Genomic DNA, 22,397 nt, shown 5'->3' with positions numbered 1-22,397 from the left:
CCAAGTTACAACCCCGAGAAGTTGGCTGCCCAACTAACCCCAACAGGGTCCACAAACTGTTGACGTTCCATCTCATGGGGTTAGGGTTTTGGTTGTTTAGGGTTTTCGTTTATTGTTCAATAATAAGTAGGCACTTGACCCACATTATAACATAGTTCAAAGGCATGTAGCCACCACATATCTTCTCAAAGATAAGCTACCATCCCCCAAGCTAGTTTATTTCCATTTTGTTTGTAAGCATATTTCAATATTTAATATTAATGAAATGAAGTGTTACTTTTGTTGCATCTCTGTATTTATGGTTACATATGTAATTTGTGGTGTTCTTGTTTAAGTTCGGATAAGTGGTATTAGAGTGGGTTTGCCCTTTCCCTATTTTTTTCTTTACATGTTCCTAACAAGGTCGGGATATAAGGACTTAGGGCTTGAACTAGTCAATCCTTTGCAAGACCAACCTCGCAAATCCCGATGACCTCCCATGGCGGAAGAGAAGAAATACAAGGGTGTAGGATATCCTTTCAAAATCTTGCGCAAAGAAGCCCTTAAGCGACAAAGGAACGCGATGATGGAAAATTTTTCCTAGATCCTTCAGCAACTAGAGAAAGACAACACATCTCCTTCCAGCAGCCACTCTGGAAGCGCCACACACCTTAAGGTACAAGTTAACTTCTAAATCCCCATATTTGAAGGTTATATAAGTGCAGATGTTGTAGATAAATGGTTAAATCTACTAAAAAAAAAAAAAATTGTTCAGTATTTTTCCAGGTAGGAAAGGATTACCTTTGCACTTCTCAAAGTCGCCCCCCACGTCAAGGACTAGTGGAAAACCTACTATGAGAAGAAGGAGAAAAGTACATCATCACTATTTCTAGCTGCACCCACTTGGAATTTGTTCTAGGACACCATCAAGGAGTAATACTACCTTGTTGGGAGTTGTGAGGATAAATACATAAAGTGGACAATCTTGAAACAGAGAAGAGACCAAGATGTGTCGGAGTTTACTAATGTTTTTCATACGCTCCGCACAAATTTGGGTATCAAGGATTCTGAGCGACATTTGGTACTCAAGTACCACTCTTGTCTACACACGTACATCTAGGATGAGATGGAGTTCCTGGACATCTCCTTACTCAACACGACATACCAATATGATATCAAGATTGAGCAAAATTTAAACATAAGAAGCGAGACTTTAGATTTGGGAATCCAAAGCGAGGGAAAGGTGCCCCCAGACCGTAGAGCAAAGGACAAAGCCAAGGCGGGATGACCTAGGACAACCCGTCAAAGCCACAAGCAAATAAAAACACCCCGAATACAAAGAAGGACATGAGAAAATGGTATGAGTTCCATAAGAGCTCCACTCACAACATAAGTGAGTGTCGATCGAAGCAGTCACTGGTGGCTGAGATGAAGGATTCTGAAACAAACGTATGCTCCGACTCTGAGTCAGACCTGACAAGGACAATGAAAAATGGAATTAGATCAATGACACATAGCCTAGTGCCACTGTGGCCACCACCAAAATCCAGAAGAATGAGCATGAAGATCCAGAGGAGGGTGAACGTCTCTTCCACTCACAGATGTGAGTGAAGGGTTCTACGTTGTAGTTCATTCTCGACAGTGGGAGCCAATCGAACCTCATTTTAGTAGAGGTCATGAAGACGTTGGACCTACTGACTACATCACATCCACAATTATACACCATCAGGTCGTTTCACCATGGACAAGCTCTTCGTATTAGACAACAGTGTTACCTTCCCTACACCATCAAGCCCTTCATGGATGATGTATAGTGTGATGTTTCTCCTCTTGAAGTTTGTGATGTATTATTAGGAAAACCATACTCGTGGAAGCAACATGCTGTACATGAGTCTAGACCTCGCTTTGTGATTATTACTTCGGGCAATAATTTATATAAGATACCATAGGTAGCCATGAAAAGTTTTAGGTGATAATATTTGCAGGTGGGCTAATTTTCCCTGTTTTTGCCAAAAAAAAGGTTCACCAATTTCCATCTTTTTCCAAATTTTATAGTATAAACTTATTTTACCTTAAAAATTATCAAAAACTTACAAGGACTGTATAGAATATTTATAAATTTGAATATTTTTACAAAAGTATCTTCATACATTTTATACTTTGCATGTAAGAAACTAGTAATATTCGCCAAGGGATTCTAAACATTAAAATAAATTGTATCCTTAAACGTTTCCCTGGAGGTAGTCTCGCCCAGTTCCATCTCTTTGATCTCTGCAAAGCAATGCAATAAGATCATTTCACAAACCAAGACTTTTTTCCCTTATGATTTTCCATCAGGGCAAGAAAAAGATTATGTCCATGACTTCTAGACAAGTTTCCTAAGCATAGTAGTAGAGGAGTACAGGGAAATTTTCGCCTCACTTATGGGGGTACCTCTGCACTATCATGTCAAGCACTCCATCGATTTGACCTTGGGTGCACCACTACCCAATGGATTAATCTATTGACACTTTCTTATGGGCAACAATGAGATCAAGAGGCAGATTCAAGAGTTTTTGTAGAAAGGGCACATCAGGCAAAGCTCATCACCCTATGGGATCCCGATTGTATTAGTACAAAAGAAGGATGGGACATAGGGACTCTTTATTGACTAGAGAGTGTTGAACAAGATCACTATTTGGAAAAGGTACCCAATCCCACGGATTGATGACCTTATCGACTAGCTTAAAGGGCCAAATATTTCAGAAAGATTTACTTGAAGTCAGGTTATCACCAAGTGCTTATCAAACTCTTCGATTTGTGGAATATTTCCTTCCTATCCAAGGAGGGTTTTTTCAAATTGGTTTTTCATGCTTTTTGAGTTGACGAATGCCCCCTCAACCTTCATGAGATTGATGGACGACATCTTGCAACCCTTCACCAATGCATTCATGGTGGTGTATTTAGATGACATATTGATCTTCAGCCAGAGTTGGGAAGAGCACCTCCATCATATCCAAAAGTCCCTCCAAACCGTGCAACAACACAATTTGTGTGCCAATTTGGAGAAATGGACTTTTGGCATGACCCAAGTTAAATATCTAGGGTACATCATTAGTGAGCAGGGTGTGCATGCGGACCCAACCAAAATACAAGTCATTCGGGATCGGTCAACCCCAACTGCTCTAACAAAGCTTCGCAACTTTTTAGGTCTTACCAATTTCTACCATAGGTTCATGTTGGGGTTCTCTCATATCACTTGACCTTTAATTAAAGTCACCAAGGGTGGAGTGAAGAAAAAGTTCTTTTGGTCCGAAACCCAACGGATGTCATTTACTAAGTTGAAGAATCGTGTCCACTCTGCACGAGTGCTCACATTATGAGATCTACAAAAAACATTTGAAATTGAGACATATGCCTCCAAGTATGTTAATTGTGTAGTTCTTACTTAGCAATGGCATCAAGTGTCTTACCATATTGAGGCACTTTCAGACATAGTCCGAAAGTATCCCACTTATGACAAAGAAATGTATTCCATTGTGTAGACTTTCCTTTAATGGAAGCATTACATTCTCGGGAAGGAAATGGTCATCCACACAAACCACCAACCCCTATAGTTCATATAGACACAAGGGAAGTTTTAGAATGATCTCCATAAAAAATGATCCACTTAATTGCAACAATTCCATTTTAACATTAATTACAAGAAGCAAAACACCAATAATTTTGTAAATTTCCTCAGCAGACCACCAGTCTTGGTGTTGATCATTGTGCTCGACTCCTGTGGGAGCAATACTTCTGGTTTGTCGCATCTTTACAAAAGCGATCCAGAATTAAAAAACACATACTAGAAACTTGTCTAAGGGAAGTAAGTTGAAAATTTTCACCTCTAGGATGCACTATTATGCCACCTAGGTCACATCTGTGTTCCTTCAAGCGAGCATGCCAAGATGATTTTGGAGGTGCACTACAGTCAGGTTGTTGGAAATTTCAGAGTAGAGAAAACAATGGCAGTACTGCAACAATATTTTTGTTGGCCGGACCTTTGTCAGGATGTTGGGAAATACATCAGATCCTACACTAACTAGGTCATTCCCAAACCAAACATCAAGATCCAAGGCCTATATAATCCTCTACCTATTCCTAGTCAACCTGGGGAATCCATCTCCACGGATTACATGTCAGGCCTTCCTTCTACCAAGGATAACAATGACTGTGTTTTTGTGGTCGTCGATAGGTTCTCTAAGATGGCCACTATGGCGTCCTGGAAGAAGAGTATCACAACAGAGGCTGCTGCTAAGCTCTTTTTTGAGTGAGTGTGGGTACACTTTTGGATCCCATAGTCCATTGTCTTAGATCAGGATAACAAATTCCTAAGTGCATTTAGGTTAAGCCTTTGGTCGATCCTGCATACCGAACTTACTAGGTCCACAACTTTCCACCCCCAAACTGATGGCCCAATAGGGCTCATCAACAGGATGATCATACACATTCTGCACATGTATAACTCAAAGCATCCATGCACATGGGATGAAAACCTCCCCTATGTCCAACACAACTACAATAAAGCTCTCCATTGCTCAACGGGCCATATTCCCTTTTAGTCATGGCTGGGGTTTTAGTCATTATGTCCCCAGCTACTGAGGCAGATTCAGATCACATCCAGTTTGAAGATTAAAGGGCTAACAACTTCATTGAGCGTATTCAAAAAATCCACCAGGAAGTCCATGATATATTGGAAATAAAAAATGCTAAGTACAAGAAAGCCATGATCAACATCGGGTGTAGACAAAGTTCCATGTGGGTGACAAAGTTTGGCTACATTTACAGAGGGAGTGCCTTGCTAGACCCAACTATAAGCTTCGACTACCTCCATATGTGTCATACACCATCACCAAGGTTATAGGTGATAATGCCTGCCTCAAGTCTTGTAGTAATTGGAGAGATATTTCGAAAAAGGTATCGTACATGCCAAATGAAGATAATATCACCAAGTTACAACCCTAGGAAGTTGGCTCCCCAACTAACCCCAACGAGGCTCGCAAACTCTTGGTGTTCCATCTCCTAGGGTTAGGGTTCTGGTTGTTTAAGGTTTTCACTTGTTTTTCAATAATATATAGGCCCTTGAGCCTCATTGTAACATAGTTCAGAGGCATGTAGCCACCAGATCTCTTCTCATAGATAAGCTACCATCACCCAAGCTACTTTATTTCCATTATGTTTGTAAGCATATAGTATTTGATATTAATGAAATGGATTTTTATTTCTGGTGCATCTTTGGTTTTATCGCTATATCTGTAATTTATTGCATTCTTGTTTAAGTTCAGATCACCGAAATACATACACATATATAAATTTATTAGGAGAAAACAATATGTTCATATATAATTTTTTTCAATTAAAAAAAAAATTGTGCTAGTTGAATCTCGATATAAAGGATCATCCATCAACAAATATTCTTCCACCAGTCGAGCTATAAATAATCTATTTCTTTTAATCTTGAAACTGTGTAATTCATTAAAAGAAATTAAACTAACAATCATCTTCAAATATTGAAATAGATATGCACAATGAGTACTCGGAGGAAAGGTCTTCAAGTCAGCGAACAATCTAATGGATACGTATGATGCCTATATTTGATATGATTAATCCTTGTCACCTGAAATTAGAATCTCCAAGATTGTGGATAACTAAATTACTTTTTGTAAACTTCCATCTATTTTATCCTCAATGCATCAGTCTTGATATAGTTCTCACTACTTCTTGATTAGTGAATATGCATTGAACAAAATCTCTCAAGTCTAAATAATGGCAAAGATAAGACCTGTATCTTAAATTTTGTCTTCGTCCTTGTAGGTGGAACTCATAATGATTCATTAAATATTTAATCCTTTCTTTTAGTGTAACTTCTTGGCATTTATCCTCATGATAGGAAATCTTATTCATATTGATACATATGATATGGATTCTTCCATTAATAATTTGGAAATTTGGTTGTGTGTGATCACAAAGTAATGAAATAAAGGAACCCGACAATTCTTCCTGTCAAGAACTATAAGCCGGTCTTCTGCACACAAAATTTGTAGACTTGTCTTCCCACAACCACCTTTTGCACCAAAAAAATTCATGTTTGCAGAAATTTAGACATTGTAACCAAACCTCACATAATGCTCAGATTTTACAAGCGGATTGATGCAAATTGAATTAAAACCATCGAGTGCACCTGAAAACCTTGTGAATCTTGAAAATAAACTTGGACATTAACTCCTACTTTTCTTATGCATCTTGAGTGATATCCACCATCATTAAATGTTATTGTTGTGTGATTTTTATAAGTGTTAATTAGTTGGTTTTCAGAGATCTACTCCAACTAATATAGTTCCTACTTTGGTGTTTGGTTTAGATATTTTATCAACTTATTGATTTTATGTTTAAGATATAATCTATATATTCAACCAATGGTTGATGTATTTATATGTGTGATTAAGTAAAGTAATTTTTGGTGTGCAAACTAATTTATCTACTAGGTGCGAGAGCCAATGGCTTTGGGTTCACTCATTAAAGGAGGACCCACGTTCTGTGAGAAACATGTGAGAGACTGTAAATATATATTTTTGTAAATATGTGGGCAGGTATGGTGTGTTGTACGTTTTTGGCTGTTAATAGTGGAGGGATTAGCACTACATCTATCTCGAGTGGTCACACGGAAAAATTGAATTGAAGATATGTTGTTGCAGAAGAAACAACTGTTATGAATTTGATGAGTGATCATTTATGCCAGAAGTTGTGAGGAATTAATCCTTTGAAACTGGAACTCTGAATAATTGAGTTGCTTCCAGAGCTATGTGTGAATGGGAAGCGAATGCATAATGTCAAGGGTTTGAATCGTGTTGATTTGAGGTCTGCCCAAATCATTTCGTGAGTCCACTGTTATAGCATGGAAGAGTGAGTTAAGTCATGTATGGGGTAACTTGTCCTTGGCTTTTTTGGTTCATTTCATTTCCGATTTTAGTTCTGCCATTTTTTAGTGGTTTCTTTATCTCTCCCTTTTTCTGTCAACATGGGGAACAACGCAAAGATCCATATGTATGTAGACCTAGTGTATATTGCACCTAGTCATGGATCATGAGGAGGAGTTGGTCATTCAGTAATGCGACCCCTTCGTACTGAGAAAAGACCATATTGGAACTGCATTTATGTTCATGAATTGTCCAGAACTTGCACGGAATTTTTTTATCCAACGAGCAATAATATAAATTATGTTTTAGCCTTGAAGATGGTGCCCAATTGTACAACATTTAGATCGCCATGGGAAAGTATTTACAATAAATAATAAAATGAAATCTTGCAATTTTTCAGGTTATGGCTCGAGGTTGTCGCATTTATAATTTTGAATTAGCACATTTAGGTGTATAACTATAGGTAGTTATCACTCTAATGATTTTTTACAATCTGCGATGATATACATGGTCGAGCCTCTCGGCGATCCAATAATAAGTATGGATCCCCAAAGCAGTGTTTTTCTCTAGAACACATATAATAAATTATGGAGATAAATGATGAAGAATGTTCAAAATGAGAGAAAGAGGTCAAAAAATTGGTTTAATGGTTTGAAGGAATCATGTGCAGGTAAAAGATCAATATGGATGGTTGTCGAGATAGTTTGGCAGTTGGATCTAGGGAATGATCCCTCATTTTTTGAAGATGTGGGAGTTGTCTTCTCGTGAGGTTATGCAACAAATTGGAATGTTGTTTAGTAATTTAATTTTGGAGATCCATGATATGGGAGTTCGAGAGTGGAACTCGGGAATCCAGCCTGCCAACTACACCTTTAAGAGGGTTAAGAGACAACTTGATGGAGTTAGTAACCTAGAATATTTTGAAATTATTAAGGGAAGTTGATGAAGACGTTACTTGATTGAGATCAAGACAAGTACTCATTAAGGGAGGGACTTTGAGACTAACTCCTACCTATCTTGTGCATCTTGAGTGAAGTTCCTCATCATTAAATTTTATTGTTGTGTGAGTTGTATAAGTGTTAATTAGTTGGTTTTGAGAGATCTAGCCCAACTATTATAGTTCCTAATTTGGTGTTTAGTTGAGATATTTTATCAACTTATTGATTGTATTGTTAAGATATAACTTATATCTTCAACTAATTGTTGATGTCTTTATGTGTGATTGATCTAATGTAGAGTAAGATTAGGTGTGCAAACTGGTTTTTCTACTAATAGAAATGAAAATTGCATGAGCAACTCACCTATTTAGAGGGAAAGAAAAGGGAATTAATGACTTACTATAAATATCAACAAGTTAAACGATTGTAGAAAACAAGATTCACATGAAAATTAAAGTAGTCAGATCTAATGGTGCAAGAACTTTCAATCGTCTAACAATGGATGACAGTGGTACAGAGGGATACAAAGTGGCAACTGGGGGAGTTCTTCCTGGAGGAATGACTTATGGCGTAATTATAATATTATATTTTACTCAATATTTCATGCAATATAGTAAAAAATGGATGAAGGTAACCATAAATATTAGATAAACTGTAATAATTACATTTTACTTAATATTTCTCCCACCTCCTCCCCTTACTTCAGCTAACTTTCGTAGTTATGCGTATTCATTTCTAAACTTACCATCCTAGATATATGAGAGCTCTTTTTCTATAGCACATTATTACACATAAATTAGAGAATATATTAATATATATTATATTAAACTGATTATCAAAGAAGCCATTAGAAATAATAAGCAAGTATCATTTTGTTCTTTGTGCAATCTCCTTTAACCTTACACTTCTTAAAAACACCTTTGTAATCACCTAATAACCTCCAGTTAGCTCTAAAGCTTGTACCCATATATAAACATTATGTATTCAACTCTTCAATAATAGAAACAAAACAAACAAAAAGGCCTAGGACCGCCAAACAGATCCACACAGATTCCAAGTGAAAAAATATCATAAAAATGTTTTACCTTTACAGTCTACATGGATTCAACGCCATCATTTTCTACAACTAATAATGTACCTAAATATAACATCAAAGTAATATGGACCTAGGATAGTTTAATTTCCCCATTAAATAAGTTATATTCCACATGAATACCATGGGTGAATACCATACATTCATAATACCACCAGCATAGTTCCATCTTAAGTATGGATCTAAGATGAGCCGAGAGGGATCAATCACATGAATACCACATGGTATCAAACACATGAATATCAATGGTATGAATCAAATTAGATGCGAGAGTAACAATTGTTGGAGGTTGCAAAATTTTCACACAGAGTGTTGTACTTAGGATGGACAAGCCAAAAAAATGAATCGACAAACAAACTCTTTATTTTCCTCAGCCCGAGATAGGACGAGCCCAAGAGGGGGCTAGGACCTCACGAGGTCTGATACCATGTTAAAATTCCACAAAAGAATCTATATTCTATTAATAAAATATGAGATTACATATATACAAGAAGTCTTTTCTCAAGATAGGGAAACTATCTTGGACACACAATCTGTTGATTGAGAGAATATCTCAACCACACACCAAACTAGGGAAACCACTCCTATAGAATAGGAAGAAAATCTTTACATAGAAATTTATAATTGAGACAAGTAGGAATTAATATTCCAACACACCCCCTTAATGAGTACTTGTCTCGGATCAATCTGCAAAGTCTAGTTGTGGTCAAACATAAAAGAATATGTTGATGTCCATATAAAGGAGAAACCATCCACCGGAATGCATGGGTTCCAACCACTTCAACCGCCAGTCTTGTAGGATGTCCTTCGCATACATGGTTCTTTCAACCATTATAACCGCATAAATGTACTTATACATGTAAAGCCCCCTCTAATACCATCATGGGTTTTATCGAATTACCCATAACCATGCTCTAGGTTTTATCGGATCACCCTCAGCCATGCCACCAAGGGCTCTTAACCATCAAGGTTAAACACAACCACCAAGGCTCAACTCAGCCAGAAGGTTCAACTCAGCCACGAAGGCTCAACACAGCCACAAAGGGTCACCACAGCTGCTCTAGGCCACAAATATGCCACTAAGGCAATCTAGCCACTCTAGGCCACAAACCTGCCACTAGGGCATTCCAGCCACTCTAGGCTACAAACCTGCCACTAGGGCACTCCAGAGACTAAGGCTCACCAAATACCTGACTCAACTAGGCCAAGTGTTTTCTCGGCTAACCATAAACCATGCCAACATGAATCTCTATTCCATTTCACTCTTACATGTGATTTCTGGCTTACCACAAACTGAGAATGCAAATACAAAGTGGTTTTTAGATTACCACGAACTGTATGGGGATACACATGACTTACAAGGCTTACAACACAACTCCAACTCTTGGAGTTACCAAGTACATACATTGCAAAGACCACTACAAAACATCCTAGACTTGCTTATATTAAAACTGTGATTCACATTACAACATAATAGATTCTATTCCAAAAACACAAACAAATTCACACTTTCACCTCGTTGCCCATCATCCTTTAATCGTTGATGTTACTCGTTTCACATCTTGGGCATATTTTTCTTTGTCAATCAAATCTTGGAACTCCATGCTTAACCTGTTGTCATTTGTTAGAGTCATGAATTCTAACAAAATAACTTTACCTAAATTTAGTTAGCTAGGCTCAATAAAGGCACAATAATTTTATCCATGATTCCAAGACATAAAAAAAAAAAATTAAACTTTCATATTAACAAAGCTTCAAATTTCTCCATCTCTGCAATCTGATAAATCCCTCATCTCCTGAGCTCTTTCCCCAAGAATTCTTAACAATCAAGTAGTCTGTGCCAGACTCTAACCCATAGCCCACCAGAGTCACACCGTGGTCTAGCTGGGTTCCGCAAGCATTAGTGAACACACGAGATTCGTAAAACTAGAACTCCCTCCCATTGGTTTCGATGGCAACGCTAATTGGCTGATTCGTCGCAATCTTCTTCAACAATTTCTCATCATTTTCAGACACATCTTCGTAATCATCGATTGTCACCACATGCACATTTTTCCTATAAGCATCACATGATCCATCGTAGGTCGTGTAGGGGTAATCCTCCTCGCTGTCAAGTCCACCATTGTTTATGATAAACTCGAAAGTGTAATCCATGATGCCACTGTTACATCCTTAGTTGTAAGAAGTATCATAATCCCCCAGTTATTGCTCAGTCAACGAAATCAAATTTCTGCTCATGATTTGATTAATTCCTTTAACGACTGCCATAGTCGAGAACGCCCAACAACTTCCACATGAACCCTGGTCCTTCACGGGAGCCCCGACTCCCTTTTCTCTCCAGTCAATGGACTTTGGAAAATCCTCGCCATCGGAATACTGGTATCGAGGGCTAGGAGACCTCAACAAGAGATTCTTGGTATCTAGCTTGGCACCTAAATATGAGCCCCTGAATTCGTCGTGGCTCAGATTTGCAAATAGAGGCACGATCAGGCACCACTATCGTTGTTGGCAGATCCACATAATGAACAGGAAGAATCAACGCTCCTAACTATCCAACCATTTGAGGCAACCAATTTCTTCAGTCTATATGCATGCAGAGACGTCAACATATTCTACCATTTCCAGGTTTTGCATGTAGAACAAGAAGACCTATTGTGTAGAACACAGGAGACTGTTCCTTTAGATACAACAATTGGATCTCGCACTCAACATGTAGATCCACGAGTGTTGGGATTGTAATAGGGACTGTAACTGCTACCTCACCTCATAGTTCTATGGAACCTCTGCAATGAATCGCTGACCAAATTCATTTCCCACCAACGGTATGAATCAAATTAAATGTGAGAGTAACGATTTTTGGGGGCTACAAACTTTTCATAGAGAACATTGTACTTAGGATGGACAAGCCAAAAAAAATGAATCGACAAACAAACTCTTTATTTTCCTCAGCCTAAGATAGGCCAAGCCCAGGAGGGGCCAGGCCCTCACGGGCTTTGATACCATGTTAAAATTCCATAAAGGAATGTATATTCTATTAATCAAATATGAGATTACATATATACATGAAGTGTTGTCTCAAGATAGGGAAACTATCTTGGACACACAATCTGTTGGTTGAGAGAATATTTCAACGACTTACCAAACTAGAGAAACCATTCCTATAGAATAGGAAGAGACTCTTTACATAGAAAGTTATAACTGAGACAAGTATAAATTAATATTCCAATAGTAACATTAGCCGAGAGGGATCAAAGTTCCTCATGTGCAAATTTTTTAGAGTGCAGAATACAATGTGTTATTTTTCATTATTTAAATTGTATTTTTGAATGATAAATAGAGTATATATATGACCAAATAAAAATTTTAACCATAAAAGATGTTTTTTTTGCTATATATATAGATTTGATATCCACATAAATTAGTTAACATATATCTTCAAATAGTTTATTTAAATATCTTGTTGAAATATTTTTAAAAAGTATAAGATTTAAACATCTCATTCACACATTTTTTCACTTCTAATAACTTTACAACATATTCATTTTTTTTAATTATAGTCCACATTATTTTTCTATTTAGAATAATTTTTTTATTTTTTATTTTTATTTTAAAGGGCCATGGATGGACGGACAAACTTACACATCCACACATATAGTAGGACAAACATACACATCCACATATCCACTCATACTGGGCGTCCTACTTGCACATCCACACATCCAGTAGGACAAACTTACACATCCACATATCCACTCATACTGGGTGTCCTACTTACACATCCACGCATCCAGTAGGACAAACTTACACATCCACATAGCCACTCTTACTCGATTGTAGAATGAGCCTCTCTCTTCAATAAGTCTTTTTTTTCTTTTTATTTTTTATTATTAATTTTTATAGTGTTATTTTTTTTTGTTATTTTTATTTTATAAAATGTTTACATTATATTACATTACATTATGTTACACATCTCTACCATATTTGCTTTTTATTTTTGGGTCTAAATGTTTACATTAATGTTACACATCTCCAGCATCCTAACCTCTCAACCCAATAAAAAATGAGTATATATATATATATATATATATATATATATATATATAATATTTTATAATAAATATATTATATTCAAAATCTAAAATTCACTAATGTTAAATTAATTACTTTACTTTATTTCACTTTTTCTCACAAATAAAATTTCACTTAACCCTATTTGATTTATTTATACACAATAATTATATCAATATTATACATTGATATTAAATTATATTGGTTAAAGGTGAAACATTTAAGCTTGACATCTACTTATACTGAAGTGTAGAAGAGCTCTCCATACAATAATATATACTAATTTCAATTAAAATAATAATTTAATAGTATTAAATTAACACTCCTATAATGTTTGACATTCATTCCAGATGGGAAGATTCACTACTAGAGAAGTTTTACTATCGACTTTTGTGATGTCCAAATCTGGATCTATTTCCAAGAATTAGTCAAATGATAAAAAGAATGCCCAACCAATTAATAATGAAGTAGAGATCTAAAACTAAACATTGATTTATGTTGGTCACAATTAATTGATTAAAAATAGCTGGTCTATATCTTCCAGCGTTTCATATCGAATGGTGAATGGTTTGCATATCGAATTTGGGATGTATTCAATTATATATATATATATATCATTTAAGGTTTCTACATTTTGAATTTATCACATTTGTTTTATTCAAACAAATAACACACGTGTCTCAATCAAATGATTAAAAAAGCGTTTTATAAAAAGAAAGTGTTTTATATTTTCCAGCTTGTTAAAGTGTTTGGTGAATAATTTTCTTATAGAATTTGGGAATGTATTCAACCATTGTACATATCATTTTAAGCTTTTCATATTTTGAATGGTCACATTTATTATATTCAAACGAATAACACACTTATTTTATTTTATAAATAATTATGTTTGTGAGAATCAATTGATAAAAAGTTAGGTGTTTTATATTTTCGAACTTTTCTAAGTGTTTACTGAATAATTTGTATATCTGATTTAAAATACATTGTATATACTATTTAAGGTTTTTATATTTTTGGTGTGTCACATTCGTTTTACCGAAGAAAATAACACACTTATTTTTATAAATAATACAATAAATAATTGTAAATTATTTGATTAAAAATCAATAATATAATACGTTTGAAAGTTTTATTTAATTTAAAAAATAAAAATTTATTATCAAATATTATTTCTCAGAAGTTTTATATATATCTAAATAAAATTATAATTACTATTTGTATCTTAGCACAATACTGTTATTCTTTTTATTATAAAGAATGACTCACAACTCAAATAATGGGAAGAATCACCTCAAATACACTTTCTATTAGAAATAGAAAGAGAGAGAAAAATTACACACAACACAAATCACTTCCCTTTTTTATTGATCACAAAGGTTACATATATATAGGATACAAATTACTAACTCCAACAAATTGTGACTCAGACATGACTCAACTCCAACTCATAACATAGAATCAACATCCTAGGGACTCATAGTGACAACTACACATGACGTGGAAACATTACTTCCAATACTTCTATCATGTTAAAGGCCAATGTTCCTCATCCTTACAGAACATTGAGAGAGGTGCATTCCATATGACATAGAAGCATTACTTCCAACACTTCCATCATGTTAAAGATCAATGCTCCTCAGCCTTATAGAAGATTGAGAGAGGATCATTCCATATCTTAAAACAGCTAAAGATATAAAGTTTATATCTTATTCAACTTTATATTATAGTTGTTAGAGATAGTGTATGTATAAATTAGTGCAATCACATACATTAAATGGTTAGTAAATGTTGATAGAAATCAAATCACTTATCTCGTGATATTGTATTTTGTAAGGGAGCAGATCTGCCACGGAGAGGTTTCGATCACGCGACTGAGGGTTTACAGAAATGGCGGCCAAAGCTGCAGGTTACCCATCCGCCACGGGAGTCGACAGCACAAAGGTCATTGTGCAGCTGACGCAGATCAGTCGTTTCAGCAAAGAAGGATATCAGCGGCGGGAGACTTGGTACTCTTTCCTGGAAAATGAGGGAACAATTGTAGATCTGGAACATGGTGAGGCGGATCGAGATATTGGAGCATACAGGAGAACTGCCGCCGTTCTGCTGACCACATCTCTCTCCCAATCTACCGCAAAACAGACAAATCTAGATACCTGGGGATGCAGCAATGACAAATTCAAGGAATGGCGCCCGGAAACAATGAGGAGGGCTTTTTATCTCATTATATTGGCGTTTTCAAAAGCATACAGTCATACGCTGGCTCAGATCCAAGGACAAGAAGCTCACAGCGACCTAAATCTTGAGGAGATGATAAAAATGGTGAACAATACAAGGGAGAGAATGGCAGAATCCCGGAACCGTTTCGCAGGTGTAACCCTCGTCTCTGCACCCAAGCGGCTTCGCAATTTATATGGGTTTCTGATATCTGGTAGCAGCGAGGGCTCGGGACATCTCCCTCGAGAAGCAACCCGAAATGCTGATGGAAGCCGGCGATTGCTGAGGGGAGCGGATCTTTTCGAACCTACATACACGGCAGCCGTTAAGAAGAACAGACAAGAGATCAGCCCAGACCAGCGATTCCAAACCCATGTTGCGGCCGTGTGGTGGGGGAGAACCCTGAGCGCAGACGAAGACAGAGCATGCAATTTACAAGGTAATCAGTTGCCCAGATCTGCCATTAAACCACCAAATCAGACGCCCAGAAGAACAGGGAGCCTTAAAAGAACCCAGATCTATGGACATGCAACCGACAGGCAGCAACCTCAGACGGGCTGAAACCCCAGAAAAGCGGACTTCACACAGCTCTTTTTGAAAGCACCGGAAGGAAGAAGTTACTGTTTGAGATTATGGAGAGGCAGTAGCATCCTAGAACTACGGAACAGAATACAAAACCTTCTTGGCATCCCCGAACAAAGGCAAAATCTGATCTACAAGGGGCACAGTCTACAGGACCACTACACCCTCCAGGATTACAATATAACCACAGATTCAACAATCATCATAAACCTTCGGCTGAGAGGAGGATGCTTTGGATCCAGTTCAAAGAATACAGGCTCCTTCAAGGACGCGGTGAACGGTAAAGGGGAAAACATTCAACCCAAACCAGTACCAGCACTAGAGCTACCAGGTCCCTATATTGTGGAACAAACACTGGAATCTCCAACGATCCAAGTAACCTCGTCGGAGGTAACTAATCTACACACTGATCTAGCCACACATGCTGTTATATGTAGATTTAATTGGTTCTGGCCGAAATCAGATGCACTGCATCACTGGATCCTCTCAACATGGTCACCTGACTGTGAAATTCACCTATGCTCAAAGGGTTTCTTCATAGTTAGAACAGAACAAGAACGTCACAATATTATCAATCAGGGGCCTTGGTTCTGGGGCAAGGCTGGCCTCTTCACCACCCCCTGGTTTCCTGAATTTGATGCAAATACTATGAAAGTATCAACAATTCCTGTTTGGGTGAGGCTTCATAACCTCCCTCTACATTTCTGGCACTACAAAGTTTTATCAGCCATTGGAAATTCTTTGGGGAAATTCCTTAAAATAGATGAAGAAAGAGTTAACCAAGGAATATTCACCTATGCTAGAATATGTGTAGAAGTGGATCTAAGTCTGGGGCTACCTGATCACATTACATTGAACTATAATAATACGCAGAGGATACAACCGCTTGATTATGAAAATACAGCATTCAGGTGCCTTAGATGCATGCAAACAGGGCATCTTCAAAACACCTGCCCACTGGGCAAGAAGGACCCCAAAGTGAACAAGAAACAACAAAAAAAGCCGAATGGATGGCAGCACACCGATTGGAGGGAAAAAGAGGATATGCAGACAGAACCTACAGGGAACCAATCAAAACCTGACATACAAATGGAACAGAAATATACACAGGAAGGAAATGCCCCAGACACACAACTGGGGCCTGACAATATGAAACAGCAACAAGAAATACAGTTGGAAGTAAGCGGCATCAAACGATCTCATGGATCTGAAGGCTCGGAATCTGACAAGGAACAACTAATAAACACAACGGAAAATCAGCTGGCTATCACTGCACCCAACTCCAACTCTGATGGCTGGCGAAGGGTGGAGAAGAAGAAGGGCAGGAAAGCATAGGCCAGCCGACATCTATTTTTTATTTTTTTGTAATCTCTGGTCGCTTGTGAATACAGAGACAGTCATCTGCATATGCTTAGGCATCTACAAAATGTAATTTTTTCTTATGAATAAAATTACGACTTTTTTCTACGGGAAAAAAGATATTGTATTTTGTAATAATATATGTCTATTAACCACAAGAATAAGCATCTAGGTTGGGGTTTAACTAGGGCGAGGGTCGATTCTACCAACCTATCTCTTTTCCATAGTCTGAATTACTTTTGAAAAATTTAAACCTTGGATCTCTTAGTTTACATAATACTTCATAATATGATTATTGCTAACTAAACTGCACTTCAAACACATTTAATATTATATATATTAAAATATTTCTTAATTTACATAATACTTCATAATATGACTATTGCTAACTAAACTAAACTGCATTTCAAACACATTTAATATTATATATATTAAAATATTATTTAATTTAATAAATGATATATATTCGATATTATTAATTATATATTATCATATTATTATTATTATTTTATACTTATAAAGCATCAAAAGATTTTCAGAACACAATAGTAAATGATGCATACGCTTAACGATATACATGGCACTAACATGTTTAGCAGCTAGAAGGAACTACGAATCCTTGAGGAAATTGCGCACTCTGTTCACATTAGTTTTGGCTTTAGTACTCATCTACTAGGTCACATTTCCCGTCAAAGGTTAAAATGGATGCGCAGACCACTGTCTGTTCCTTTCCTTTTGCAACTACCAATTTTCTGCAGACTGAAACTAAAGATTTTCCTGCAGACTGAATCTAAAGATTATGCAGGTCTTCGTCATCTCCTTTTGTAAAGACCATTTTATAGGGCGCGACGGTAACCCTGTGGGTAGACAACGTACGCACCAAATCCATTTCGGGATATTCCTTTAGACTTCACATGCCATCCGTGGACATTGTGTGATATATTGTGTGAATATATTAATAGATTTTGGCTTTATTCAAATGGGAAAAGCACATAGAAACGGAACAAGAACTTGCATGGGTTGAGTTGAAACCCAACTCACACGATAGCTTGACAGTTTTCTTAAAAAAAAACGATGGAAAGAATTTTTATTGGAGTCGTTTAATCAGGTGGAGGAATTGTTTAGATGGTAAAAAGTGGTTGGAATCTAGATAAAAAATCGAAATTTTTTGTAGAGACAGTGTTTGAATCATGTTTTTAATGGTGGAAATGGATTCAGCACCATCAAAAATGCTTAAAACACCTAAAATTTTGAAGTTTAACAATTATAACTTGGATTTACAAAAATCTTTGTGAAATTTTCTCTAAATATGACCAAAATTTCCATAACTTTCTAAACAACTTCTCTACCTCATTACAGAACGCGATTTTTATTACACTATCGATATAGTGGGATTTTGTTACCTATGTAGCCGTCAAAATGTCTGCTCCCGTGATTTTGGTCGTTAAATTTCGTCACCACGTAGAAGACTGACGTCTTTGCATAAACGGGTTACTGCTCGAATAGAACCCAACCCTCGCCAAAAGTAAACACTGGGTTCTTTTCGCTTTGAATTGGAAAAGGGAGACCCCGGGCATTATTGGATTGATTGATTGATACTATTAGTTATGTATATTAAAAAATATAATAGAATTTAATATTTCAAGTAATTGTTGAAGTTATTTGTAATATAATTAGCAATTGTCTCAAAAGGTACAAAGAGAGGTCGATAGGATTATTAAATTGGAATTGTTGAATTTTTCTAGAAAAGTTAATTGATTTGTTGAAAACCTTGTTTTCTTAGACTGGATCATTGTGCAATTACTTTTCAAGAACACATTGAATGTCTTATTTCATTTTAGAGTAAGTTAATTACCCAAAATCAAGAGATCAAGTTAATTACAAATCCAATCAGTCTCAACGGCGTGCTTTGACAAATCCAAACCAACAGTGAAAAACTTTGACAGATCTAACAATGGGAAATGAAAAGATAGACGATGGAACTGATTCAATAGGGACACCTTCAGTGTAATTAAAAGAAAAGGCACTTACTTTGACTTTAATATAAAATCTAAATCTAATAGTACTTTGACAGATCTAACAGTGGAAAATGAAAAGGTAGACGATGGAACTGATTCAATAGGGACACCTTTGGTGTAATTAAAAGAGAAGGCACTTAGTTCGACTTTAATATAAAATATGAATCTAATATTTCAACTGAGCCACTGCCTTCCAGTCATAATATCCAAAAACTCAGGTTAATGGATACAGCAAAAATGTTGCTGTTACCAAACTGTTGCCAGTGAGGATGGAACCTGAAACCTGTGATTGGCAAATTCGCCAAAAGAGCACGAATTCACTGGAAGTCGGGAAAATTCTCCACAGTTCCATTAGGTCACAATAAATATGAATGCTAAATTAACAATGGTTGCTGTTACCAAACTGATGCCAGTGATGATAGAGCCTGAAACCTGTGATTGGCAAATTCGCCAAAAGACCACGAATTGACTGGAAGTCTGGCAAAATCTCCACATCGGCCTTAGGCCATAAGTTAATTTGAATGTCAAATTTATGTACAGATTTTTGTCGAGGCGTATAATTTGACTTTGTTAAATCTTATCTCATCATAACTCAGCTATGAATGTAAAGCAACTCCAAAAAGAGAACAGATGGGAAGGAGTCTGCAGGGCCAGAATGTCCACCATTGTATCCTAGTGAAATGGTAAAACCCAAGGATTAAATAAAAGATGCAGGGTCTTATATTTTCTCCCGTCAATTGCACGATCAGGAAAATGATTTCGATGAAAAGAGTACTAAAATTCCAGAGATAAAATATTGGGAAGCCTCAAATTTATGTTATTATCTAGGCATGGCGAAGCCATGTAGCATGAAGGATTGGGGAAATATGCATTGCAGTAGGTCAGCCAAAGAAAAAATTAAGGGTTTATGTTCCATATTTCAATGGAAAATCTCAAACTAAAAAATAGGAAATGAACGGATGAGAATGACAAGCATACCACTGCGATGAAGAAAGCCTGGGAAGTGGAGTCGTAAAGAACGAAGGCAAACTTTCCAGAGAGATTTCTGATGACCTGATTTGCAGGGTAGGGGCCCCGATCTCTGAGAGTTCGATACGCTTCTATGACAATGTCCACTTCATTTGCAGTTTTGTTCAGACCATATCGTTGCCTCAACATCGCTACGTTGTCCAAGATGCCCTCGAATATGCAGAATATGTCATCTACAACTCCCAAAGATCTGCGAAATTCAAGAATCACCAACTATAAGAAGATATTTACAAAAGGAAAGATTAAACTTGAACAAGAAACCAAGCAAGCCAATGCAACGCAGAGTATTGAAGAAAATGATGAGATGAAAGTGAGAACACGCTCTGTGAGATGCTTAATAATAATAAGTGCTTTCCAAAACCCAGGGAAGAAGAACAGTGCTTGCCAAAAGCCAGAGAGCCAGGGAAGAACAGTAACAACAACTGAAAAAGCAGTGAAAATTATCTTCAAGAGTGACATAAAGGAATGGGAAAAAGCAGTAAAGCAACTCAACCTATATTTGAAAAAAGCAGTCACACTTCAAATCAACGGTTGAAAGTGTCTCACCTGATCCAACGGATCAAGGTAAAAGTGTTGACGATTGTTGATGCATAGGAAGGTCTATCGGCCTAATTAATTTTGATGAAATGAAAAAATATATTCATAAACTTTTTGTGTTAAGAATTTTTTTCAACATATTATGTTTGGAATAGGGTTTGGAGATACCGGAAGTGAATTCATGAAGCATGTTTATAATATATTGAAATAAACTTACACAATAGTATGAATTTCGTAGTACTTGTGAGTTTATATCTTACATTTATATCATAAACATTAAGTCTTTTCCAGTGTGTTTCCTCGGTATCAATTGTTGTCTTTATTGTAACTGAGATGGGTATATACATGGAGTTAAGTTTTTGTCTTCTATCTGCAACCCATATTGCAATTTTTTCAGCGTTTTTTTCCTAATGTATGCATTATGCATTGTGGAGTGAGAGATATTTAAAGATTAATAAATTATTTATGTTAGGATGTTGGCAATAATTAGTTACATAAAAGAAAACACAATGAAAAAGTTGAATTTTTATTATTATTAAGAAAATATGTTTTCAGCAACTTATTATAATGATTATGGCATTTGAGGTTAAATAACTAAGGAAATGAAAAGTTAGAATAGTTGAAAATAATTAATATTATATTATATTAATGGAGAAATTGTTATATGGTTGTAACATAACTCTTTGAGTTAGGATTAGTTCCTAGTTTGTAGGAGTTTATGTTCACCTCCCTATTCTTTTGTGATGCATTTATTTAATCATCTTTGGTTAATTGATGTAAGAGTGTACACCTCCAGGTGCAGCTTGCTCCCCTGTGAGTTGTTGGTTAATTCAATTCAATTCATTTCTTCTCTTTACAGTTTTTCTAACATGGTATCGGAGCTCAGACCTAGTGAGCTTGATTTACCTACAAAGTCTTCATGGCTATAGTGCCCCAGTGGCAACATAGGAGCCTCAGTACTCACAGTTTCAGATTCTAGGTGGTTAGGAGTGGCATACCTTGATCACAGGAGAAATTTTCTTTCTCATAGGTCTCAGCGTATCTCCAGCTAAGCACAAGCCGATCATCGCGTTTTTCGACGTAACGTAAGTGATGATCATCATGGATTTCGGGGTCGAACCCGCGATGATATGGCTTTTACTTAGAGCGATTTAATCATCGCGCCCAAAAAGCATGGTTTTTTAGTCAGAAGGAGCGTTGACTTGTTTTTATGGTTCTGTGCATGAGATTTTGCCAGATCGGTGGCGAATATTAGTTACAGACATAGAGATCGTGGTAGACTGGTGACATATCTGTCATCGATTCAATGTTTCTCGTATGTGTTGAGATTATTTTTTACTGTAGCTTGTAATTGTTCACTTGGTTAGAATCGTTTGAAAATCGAAGGATTTGGAATTCGATCAGTCGAAAATGGACAATTTTACAAAATCTTATCTCAACAAAACTAACAAACTTGATGGGACCAACAATACGAATTGGAAATTCAATCTACACACTTTGCTTGAGGGATCGAGCGCATGGTCGATCTTTAGCGGCAATGAGCAGAAGCAGACCATTTTGGCAGGTGGTACGACAACACTAATACAGGATTGGGATAAAAGGGAGAATAAGGTAAAAGTCTTCTTGAAGATGTCTGCTAAAG

General features: G+C 36.6%; 1 pseudogene; it reads right to left on the bottom strand.

The window, feature by feature from the left end:
• Positions 1-10,691: 10,691 nt before the first annotated feature.
• Positions 10,692-11,582, bottom strand: LOC149181608 (cysteine proteinase mucunain pseudogene; annotated as a pseudogene).
• Positions 11,583-22,397: the final 10,815 nt, after the last annotated feature.

Source organism: Pinus tabuliformis, chromosome 3_2 (genome assembly GCF_031772625.1).
Source record: "Pinus tabuliformis cultivar Carrire ecotype Pingquan chromosome 3_2, CPIR1, whole genome shotgun sequence".
NCBI lineage: Eukaryota > Viridiplantae > Streptophyta > Pinopsida > Pinales > Pinaceae > Pinus > Pinus tabuliformis.
This window is presented reverse-complemented; position numbering and strand designations above follow the sequence as displayed.